Raw genomic sequence first — 10,488 nt, 5'->3', positions numbered from 1 at the left:
TTAGGAAGGATGGTTGCAGAATAGAGAGAGAGAGAGAGAGAGAGAGAGAGAGAGAGAGAGAGAGAGAGAATGTCTTCAAACAGCAAGTGGTTTATTGTTGGAACAAATTCCATCTGTTGTTGTGGAAGTGGATAGTTTGAATATGAAGGACGTCAAAAAAGATTTGATTTTACAGGCAAATAGATGTAGCAAGAAATATTACTCATTTTGAGGCGTTTTCATTATTTTTTGATGAAGTCATAAATCTTATTGTAACAGAAACAAACAGAAAATTCAAGTACTCGAGCTTTGCAGCAGGGTCATCATCTTACTGCCCAGACTGTAATTGTCAGTCTTTTACATGTTTAGAGTGTTTTGGTGAACACCACTAATCTACATAATTTTATAATTGTAAAATTCGTATAAAAAGAACTTTTAAATGATCAACAGTTACTTGCTTATTTTTTCTCATAGAACCATGCAAATTTTATCAGATGTATCACCAGGGGCCACACTTCTCAAAAATAAGGTAAATTCCCATCAATCGTCAGCACTATAAAGCTGATGCAGCTCCGAGTGAAACAGAGGTGTGGGTCTAGTAAGATGGAGCAGTATTTCATCTTACTGGTCAACCAAATCTATCTATAAAAATAACTTAGTAACAAAAATATCTCACAACAGATTATGAATTGTTGTTACACCTCGTTCACTTTGTAATTGTAAAATACATATAATAAAGAATTTTTAAATGATCAGCAGTCACTTGATTATTTTTTATCATAGTGCCATGCAAATTTCATTGCATGTATCAGGGGCATGCTTTTAAAAAAATAATGTAAATTTCAACAATAGTCAGTGCTATACAGCTGACACCGCTATGACTGAAACAGAGGGTGTCAGCCATAGGTCTGACACAGCACCTAAAAAACCTAATGGTGTCAGACATATACACTGATGTGGCAGTAAAAAGTGTTAATATGAACTACTTGTTTTAAATATATAAATTGAATACTCATTTATATTTTTAATTTTATCATTCTCATGCTTCTCTAAAATCTTATATGATTCAAAAATAACACAAATGGTTTATGTAATGATTTAATCACAATAAATAATTTAAAAAATTAAAAACATAATGGAAAATAAATAAATAGAGCTAATAAGGTGGTGTTGCTTGTAGTCATTAACAGAAAATTCTGTTATTTAACCAGATACATAGGATATAATTACAAACAAGATGGATTTCATGAACTCTTATAAGTTACATATAGCACAAAAGTATAAAAAATATAAAAATCACAGGGAGTTCTGTCAATATAGTAAACAAGACTTAAACATTATATCTATATCCAGATAAATTTTGTTGTTTATTGGAACGGACATTGAAAGTTTTGCAAAAGAAAACTGAAGAAAGCTTTCTAAAGAAAAATAAACTAAATATAATTAAACTTATAATCAGTACTTTTAAAAACTTACTGTTTTCTTCACAAAATCAATTAGGTATTTTGATTTAATATGTAAAATCTAATACTGCATCAAAACTTGCTGTGAATGAATCCAAATGAAAAACTAGAGAAATTTCATCATAATTCAGTTCTGCAGAACAGCAAAATAATGGTTAGAGCAGACAAGATATTCCAAATCCAGTTGATCTTCTGAATATTCTGATAATGTGGGTTTGGAAGGGGAGGAATAATAGACTGAGTCACAATATGTTTAGGAACACAAAAATTTAATCACAAAACAGAAGAATTACAAAATATAATTTCAAATAATTTATGTAGTGATTACCTATATGGCATCATTTAACTTTACAAATGTGCATTATATAACCTGTTATAATTTAATTTTAAGAGATAAAAAGCTTTTTCAATATGGCATTATTTGAATTTCATAGTGAGAAATAATCCTAACCATGCCCAAATGGAAGCAACTTACTAAATTAAAATATAATTAGAATGCAGTTATACTGCAGTCACATTATGGATTTTTAAGGGGAAATCTTAATGGACAAATCTGATTGCAAATTACAATGCAGTAACAAAGGAACTAGGTGTAAAAAATAATTTTGCTATCATATACTCAGATTTCAAGAAAGCTTTTCCTACTGTTGCACATAAAAGACTGCTGTGCAAATTGAAGCAGCATGATGTGAGGGGCAAGTCACTTCTCTGCATAAAGGGATGACTGAGTGGGAGAAGACAGAGAGTGGTTATTGAGGGACACTGATCTTCATAGACTAATAACATTAGTTCACGAAAATAAGTGGTGCTGTAGGCCCATTGCTAATTTCTATATTTATTAATGATTTTGATAAAGGTGTATGACGATTAATATCTAAGTTTGCAGATGACACAATGGTTGACAGAGTGTTAACAACAATAATCAGAGTAAGCTACTGCATAAAGGTCTAAAAAATTTGGGCAGATGGGCTAAGAAATGGCAGTTGAAATTCAACATTGACAAATGCAAGGTACTACATATAGATAGCAGTAATCCCAGATAAAAGTATCAACTGTGTGGTACTATATTGAGGATAGTGGAAAAATGAAAAAGAACTGGGGGGGGGGGACTGTGCAGTCAGATGTTCTGTGAGTAATGAAGACAGGCTGCCAGGACAGGTCATGGGGTTTTGTCAATGATATACAGTAACATTGCTAGCAGGGATAAAGAGGTGATTATCCCATTTTAAAAGGCAATGGTTAGGCTGCACCTTGAACAGAGCAGTTGGTAGATGACTTTCATCAACCGGTGAAATACCACCACTTTGCTTATTGGAGGCTTGAAGTGGTGAAACCCATGTTTAGTCTCTAGAGCAAAGTTTCTGGCATCCCCCCCCCCCCACACACACACTTCTCCTTCAACCCATGCACGGTACTAAGTACTATAGGTTTTGATACCTTTCGTGTTTGGGGTTTTAATAAAAAAAAAAAGTGCACACAGGTCTGGAGACCTCATTTTAGGAAGGATGTAGATCTGCAGAACTGGGTGCAGAGAAGGGCAATGAGATGAGTAAAGGGAACAAAAGGGTTGTCTCAAAGAAAGACAAAGAAAGGCTTAGTTCTGCAAACTGCACCATTTGAAGACTAAGCATCTGCAAGGTGATCTTATTGAGGTGTTTAAGGCTTTGAATGGATTGAGCAAGCCTAATTCAAATTTAGGAAGGTTGTTTGCAGAATAGTGGATTTTTTTTTTGGTCAGGGCTGATGCTTTATAAACTTGCTTGCTTTCTTGCATCATATCCCAGTACTACTACTACTACTACTAATAATAATAATAATAATATAGTGCAAACCACTGACCTCAATATAATTTGGCCAAGGGTGATACATCTTCCTCAATATCATTAATAAACACAGAAAACAACAATGGGCCAAGAACTGAACCCTGCAAGGACTTCACCAATAACATTAGTCCATGAAGAGCAGTGTCCATTGATAGCAACTCTCTGTCTTGTCCCACTCAACCATCCCTTTATCAATAGCAGTAACTTTCCCTCAATGCCACACTGCTCCAATTTCAACAGCAGTCTATTAGGTGCAACAGTATTAAAAGCTTTCCTGAAATCCAAGTACTGTATATGATATCAAAATTATTTTTTGAATTCTTTGTTCCTTTCTTACTGCATCATAATATTCAATCACATTGGTCGAACAAGACTGCCCCATTACAAGCTGTGATTGAATATTCAATCACATTGGTCGAACAAGACTGCCCCATTACAAGCTGTGATTGAATTATAACTGCATTCCTGTCTAGATGGTCCTGCATTACTTCTTTAAGCAGTGACTCCATTATTTTCCCTGAAACAGAAGTTAAGCTAAAAAGTCTGCAATTACTTGTGTCACTCTTTGATCCTCTTTTGTGAATTGAATACACTCGTACATCTCCAGTCCACGGGGACTTCCAGTGAATCCAAGGATACTCTGATTCAAGGTTTGCTTGCCTTATTTGCTGCCTCTCTTAATATAACTGGATATATCCCATCCACACCAGCTGCCTTTCTTACATTTAACTTCAGAAATTTCTTTTCCACTTACTTCTTTATTACAAAATCATTTAGCACCCTTGTAGAGTATGATAAAATTCTAGTATCCACTTCCCAAAAAGTGTTTCTCATCTGTGAATGTATGGGCAAAGTACTTATTCAGCTTTTCAGCAACCTGAACAGGATCATGAACAGCTGAAACAATGATATCAAGTTGGCCAATGTGATTCATTCCCTTCCTTCCTTCAAGTATTTACATGAAAAAAGAAGTTTTTGCTATTTTTCTTTACATAATTTACCAAAGATTTCTCATAATCTGTCTTATCTTGCCTAACATCCATTGACTTGATTGTAGAATAGTTTATATATACAGTGGTGCCTCGCAATTCGATGTACCGCAATTCGACAGTCGGATTTTGCGGGCTGGCGCAAACGCTACATGATATTGCATGATAGAATTCTTTGATAGACTACGTCGCTGCGTTTAACGTTACTAAATAGCGCTAAATAGTGACGGTTGCTTTAACCAATGATAGATAAAGCAGGAATAGATCCTACAATTGTTCAGTTACGTTAGCCATCCTCAAAGATAGCTACAGGCATGCCGTCAGTTCTTCCTCAGTTACGAGACAACATTATCTCATTAATAATCGTAGTTTGAGTTCATGTTTTCTTGAGTTGTTTGTGCTAATTTATAATTCTGCATTTCTCATAAAGTAAAAAATTTTGTGCTTTGGCAGTTATTTATTTTTTGAGTGAAATTTGATAATGGGTCCAAAGAGAAGTGAACAGTGGAATAATTCAGGAAAGAAACAAACTTGGTTGAGCATAGAAAAGAAGAAAGAAATTATAGATAAAGTGCAGAAAAGTAGAACAATCACAGATGTAGCTCAAGAGTATGGCGTCCCTGGGTCAACCGTGGCAACTGTTTGGCAACAAAGAGACAAGATTATAGGTGCTAGGGTGTTCACTGGAGCAATGAAAATTTCTGACAGAAACAGATCTTTAATCAATGAAGAAATGGAAAAGCTGCTTCTTACCTGGATTAGAGCAAGACAGATGAAAGGAGATCCAGTAACTCAGGCAATGATCTGTGAGAAGGCTAGGTTAATTTTTGAAGAATTGCAGAAGAAAATTCTAAGATGTATCTCAGATCAAACTTATGAATTCAAGGCAAGTTGTGGGTGGTTTCACAGATTCAAAGGTAGAACAGGTATACATAGTGTTCTCAGACATGGGAAAGCAGCTAGTGCAGATAAAAAGGCTGCAGAAGAGTTTGTGAAAAAATTTGAAGATTTAATCATGAAGGAAGGCTACTTGCTGCAGCAAATTTTTAATGGGGATGAAACTGGGTTATTTTGGAAGCGCTTACCAAATCGAACATACATCACGCAAGAAGTGACGCTTCCAGGACACAAGCCTATGAAAGATAGGCTCACCTTGTTATTGGCAGTAAATGAAAGCAGAGACTTTAAAGTAAAGCCACTTCTCGTTTACCACTCTAAAAATCCTCAGTGCTTTGGGAAGAAAATCAAGTCCAAACTGCCAGTGATGTGGAGATCCAATGCAAAAGCTTGGGTAGACCAGAAAGTCTTCAAAGATTGGATTTTTGAGGAGTTTGCCCTGAGCATAAAAAAATTCCTCATTGACAACAATTTACATATGAAAGCACTGCTGATTCTTGACAATGCTAGTGCCCACTCCCAAGACTTGGCGAACGTTCTTGAAATTGACTTTGATTTCATCAAAGTCCAGTTTTTGCCTCCAAACACCACATCACTGATCCAACCCATGGATCGAGAAGTATTTGCCTGTTTTAAAAAACTTTACACCAAGGCTTTGTTTTCACAGCTTTTCGACGTGACTCATTCTTCTGATAAGACACTGAAGGAGTTCTGGAAGACTGAGTTCAATATTCTTCACGCCATTTCCTTTATTAAAACTGCCTGGAAAGGAGTGACACAGAGGACCCTTCGTGCATCATGGAAGAAACTCATTCCTTCCTTTTTTTGGGATGACAACAGTGCAGTTCAAGCTGCTGAAGAATCAGAAGCAGCTGCAGCCGTGCGAGAAATCATTTCGATGGCGGAGAACCTTGACAAAGGAGAAGTTGATGAGGCTGATGTGGAAGAGCCTGTGGAGGATCACAATGACGAACCAACCGTGGAAGAACTCAAAACACTCAGCGAACAGGAAGCAAAAGAGAGAGAAAAGGAAATTTCACGTGAAGAAGAAGACAGGGAAAAGGGCCGATGCCAACAGCTGCCATTAAAGAAATTTTATTCCACCGGGAGAAGGTCCAGTCTGCTTGTTTAAAATGGCACCCCAACACTGCTGTTGTAACTAGAATGACAGACTTGTTTAACAACACTACTATGCATCACTTCAAGGCTATCTTGAAAAAGTGAGAGAGAGACAGTCCACCCTTGATCAATTCCTCATCCCCATTCAAGCTAAGAGGAGAAGAGAAGGGGTAGAACAAGATAAATAAAACAACCTTCCATCTAAGGCTCAATGAAATGTATGTACTCATTATGTATTTTGTAATTTTGTTTGTTATATGGTAGAATATAGTAAAGTCAATAATATTGTGTATTTCTCTCCGACAATGAATTAATCAATTTGCCATAAACTTATATGGAAAATATTGACCCGCAATTCGACTCTAATTCGGCGACGGATTACAGTCAAATTGCGAGGCACCACTGTACTATAAGCTTCTGCATCTTATCACCTGATAATTTATGTGTGCCATACATTTTTCTTCTCTGCAATGAACCTCATTTGTTCATCTGACATCCATTTAGACCCAAGCCTCGAACAGTATTTCTTAGTTGATATGAAAAGCCTAGTAGATTCTATGATTATTTCCTTGAATGCTTCCCATTTAGAACTTGCGGATGATAACAATCAGTTCGTCCCACTGTATAGAATTTAATTAGATCAAGAGTATCACTCTCTCTTGTTGCCTCTCTCACATGCTGCTGTAAAAAATAGCCACCCAAGAAATGCAGAAATCTAGTTTGTGAGTAACCAACCCACAGGTTCCAGTTTATAACTGAAAATTTAACACTGGTATTAGTAGAGGCATGTGATGCAAGAAAGCAAGCTTATACAGCATCAGCCAAAAAAAAAAAAAAAACCCTTCCTATTTCACCCATCCATTTGCTGCTAAAGTTTGTCCACTTCTTCCTTAAATTTATTTAAGCTATCAACTTCCACAACAACAGAAGGAAGTTTGTTCCAGCAATCAATTACCCGCTGGCTGAAGGCAAATTTCCGCACATCTATTCAACAACTCTCTTTCCTCAATTTAAATTTATGACCCCTCAGGTGCAGAATCTGAGCAAGAGGAAGAAGCCCTTCAGCAATGAGTCTGCTCGATCCATTCAAGGCTTTATACACCTCAATCAGATCACATCGCAGGTGCGATGTTGCAATTTCAGATCTCCAGATGTTGCAATTTTCAGAACTCAAGCCTTTCTTCGTAAGAGCACCCTTTTGTTCCCCTCACAAGTCTTGTTGCCCTTCTCTGTACTTGTTCTAGCAACTCTACATCTTTCCTAAAATGAGGCATCCAGACCTGTACCCAGTACTGAAGGAGTGACCCGACCACTGCCTTATACAAGGGGAATAATCACCTCCTTATCCCTGCTAGCAAAATTCCTGTATATCATTGACAAGACCCCATGACCTACTCTGGCAACCTGTCTGCACTACTCAGAAAACTTCATATCTGACTGCATAATTACCCCCAGGTCTCTTTCCTTCTCGACTACCCTGAGTGTAACACCACCCAGTTGGTACATTTCTCTGGAGTTACTGCTACCCATATGAAGTACTCTGCATTTGTCAATGTTAAACTCCAACTGCCATCTCTCAGCCCATCTGCTCAACTTTTCTAGATCCTGTTTCAGCAGCATACTGTCATTACTGTTATTAACAACCCTGCCAACCTTTGTATCATCTGCAAACTTTGACATTAAGCTTGATATACCTTCATCAATATCACTGATAAATATACAAAACAACAATGGGCCCAACACCGAACCATGGGGGGCACCATTAATAACATTAGTCCACAAAAACCAGTATCCATTGATTATCACTGTCTACCTTGTCCCACTCAACGATCCTTTTATCCATTGTAGCAACTTGCCCTTAACGCCATACTGCTCCAATTTGTAGTCTTCCATGTACAACAGTAATAAAAAACCTTTCTCGAAATCCAAGTATACGATATCAAAATTATTATTTTTTGCATCCAGTTCCTTTGTGACCACATCATAGTACCCAGTCAATTTGGTCAGACAAGACTTCCCCTTAACAAACCCATGCTGTGTCTCGATTATTACTGCAGTCTAGATGATTCTGCAATGCTTCTTTAACCAGTGACTCCATTATTTTCCCTGGAACAGAAGTCAAACTAACAAGTCTGAAATTACTCTTGTCCTTTGATCCCAACTTTGTGAATTGGAGATACATTTGCACATCTCCAGTCCGTGGGGACTTTCCCCGAGTCCAAGAATGCTCTCATAATTATGGCTACCGGTTTGCTTACTTCCTTTGCCGCCTCCTTTAATATAACTGGATAGATCCCATCCACCCCAGGTGCCTTTTTTATGTTTAACTTCAACAATTTCTCCTCCACTCTGCTCTCAGTTATTACAAAATCACTTAACTCCCTGTTAGAGTTTGATCTTCCATTATAAGGCATTCTAAATAACTGGGCCACTATTTTTCTGTAGAGCTGCACTGCTTTAAATTTATGTACTTCTTAACTAAGAATATAACCCCCCCCTCCTATCCTTTCTCTACACATTGTACTCTCCATATTCAAATTCTGCATCCCTTATATTTGAGTGACATCTGTCTGATATCCCAAAATGTCTGCATTTATTGACTTGACCAGCACTTCAAATTTATAAAATTTATTTACTATGTTCTTTGCTTTGATGTACATGCACTTGTTCTTACTCTTAGTTACCCTAACACAGCCCAGTATTTACCGGGATATACACGACAACCAGCAGGCCCTGAATCCCCGAGCACATTGCTTTCGAGGTTACTGCACCCTCCAATTGAAACAGTGCAAGAATCACTTTCACTTCTGCCTGTGGCTATTGTCAATCTATTAGTCCATGTATCCCCCCCCCCCCAAGCTAGTAGTTTTCTGACCTACCTAACACTGCCTCGATAGCATCAGCATATATTCTTGAACTCTTTTAATTTAAGTGTATCCCAACCCTGTAGAAGCAGTCTCATCGGTTAACAAGCACAGATCACCCGAGAAAAATCTAACCTGTGAGCCTTGCACAATCTCTCCCGGGCTGAATTGATTGACAAGGCTCTCATCATATACTCCCTTCTATTGTGTCTTGTCAAAATTGTAGACACTTTCAAATTCATCCCTAACTAATGACTTTTCCTCAACATCACCCTGTACCTGTTAGGTATTAAATTTTAGAACATCCAAATTTTTTTATTTTTGAATTTTTGTTTGGGCTCTAATATATTAGAAACCATCAAATGATTATCACTCTTTCAAATGATACTGTTGCAGACTTTTCCTTTCTCAGATATGGTAAGTCAAAGTTTTTTTTATAAAAATGGTCATGCTGGTCTAGACTCGATTGTCAAGAACATTTTGAACATATCATCAGAAAAAGAAGTTTATCTTACCTGGATTAGCTGAGATAAATTGTTATATTTCAAGTTTTCTTTGCACTTGTCAGTTCCTCAACTAAAATCTGCTGTACATCAACTCTTTCCTTTTTGTAACAGCTTCTGGAAGGTTCTTACATGAAAACTGACAGAACTAATACTGCAAAAGTGTTGATTCATTTATTTCTTTATTTTCAATGATAGAAGTGCTAGAAAATTTGTACACAAAAAATTTCAAAATTTAAAATGATACACTGCCGATTGATGAAATTTTTCTCAGCACTTAAAATACATCATCTTTCAGTGGGAACATGCACACCATGTAGTTACAAGCGGCAATAAAGTACTCCATTAAACCAAAAAATGAGAATCTTCCAAGATCTTGGCAGAAGAACTATCAAAAGCATCCTTCTGATTTCATCTGCTATGGCAATCAACTTCCAAAATGAAAGTTGACAACTGTTGATTCAAAAAATTTTACCATTTACAAGTTCCTTCTGAAACAACATTTTTATAAATGCCAACGTTGAATACCATAGCAGATCAAATCAGAACTAATTTTTCTACCATATTACTTAACTTCCAACATGGAGGTGGAAGATTTTAAAACTGCTGGTCAAAAAATTTTATCATTTACACATCATTTTCAGTGTGCAAGTTCCCACTGAAAAATTAAAAAATGCTAAGGCAGCACAAATTTCATCAATTGGCATTTTTTCAACATACCGAAAATTAATTGCCTCAGTAAATTCACGCATGCTTCACTGAACAGCTATGTTCAGGTTTTCAAATGTTGGCATAACATTTAAAAGGACGAAGCAAAATTCTTTATTCAAGCAAGAAGACAGGAATGTGAA

General features: G+C 36.7%; 1 protein-coding gene across 1 annotated transcript in view; it reads right to left on the bottom strand.

Annotated features, from left to right (window-relative positions):
• Nucleotides 1–1,564: 1,564 nt before the first annotated feature.
• Nucleotides 1,565–10,488, bottom strand: part of LOC150084754 (chloride channel CLIC-like protein 1) — a 74,313-nt gene continuing 65,389 nt past the window's right edge. Inside the window, exon 3 of the mRNA XM_090376592.1 lies at nucleotides 1,565–1,643. The gene's annotated coding sequence lies outside the window, so the exon portion shown is untranslated. The remainder of the gene's footprint in view (nucleotides 1,644–10,488) is intronic.

This window comes from Mastigoproctus giganteus, chromosome 6, assembly GCF_048544385.1.
Source record: "Mastigoproctus giganteus isolate SK-2022 chromosome 6, ASM4854438v1, whole genome shotgun sequence".
Classification (NCBI taxonomy): domain Eukaryota; kingdom Metazoa; phylum Arthropoda; class Arachnida; order Uropygi; family Thelyphonidae; genus Mastigoproctus; species Mastigoproctus giganteus.
This window is presented reverse-complemented; position numbering and strand designations above follow the sequence as displayed.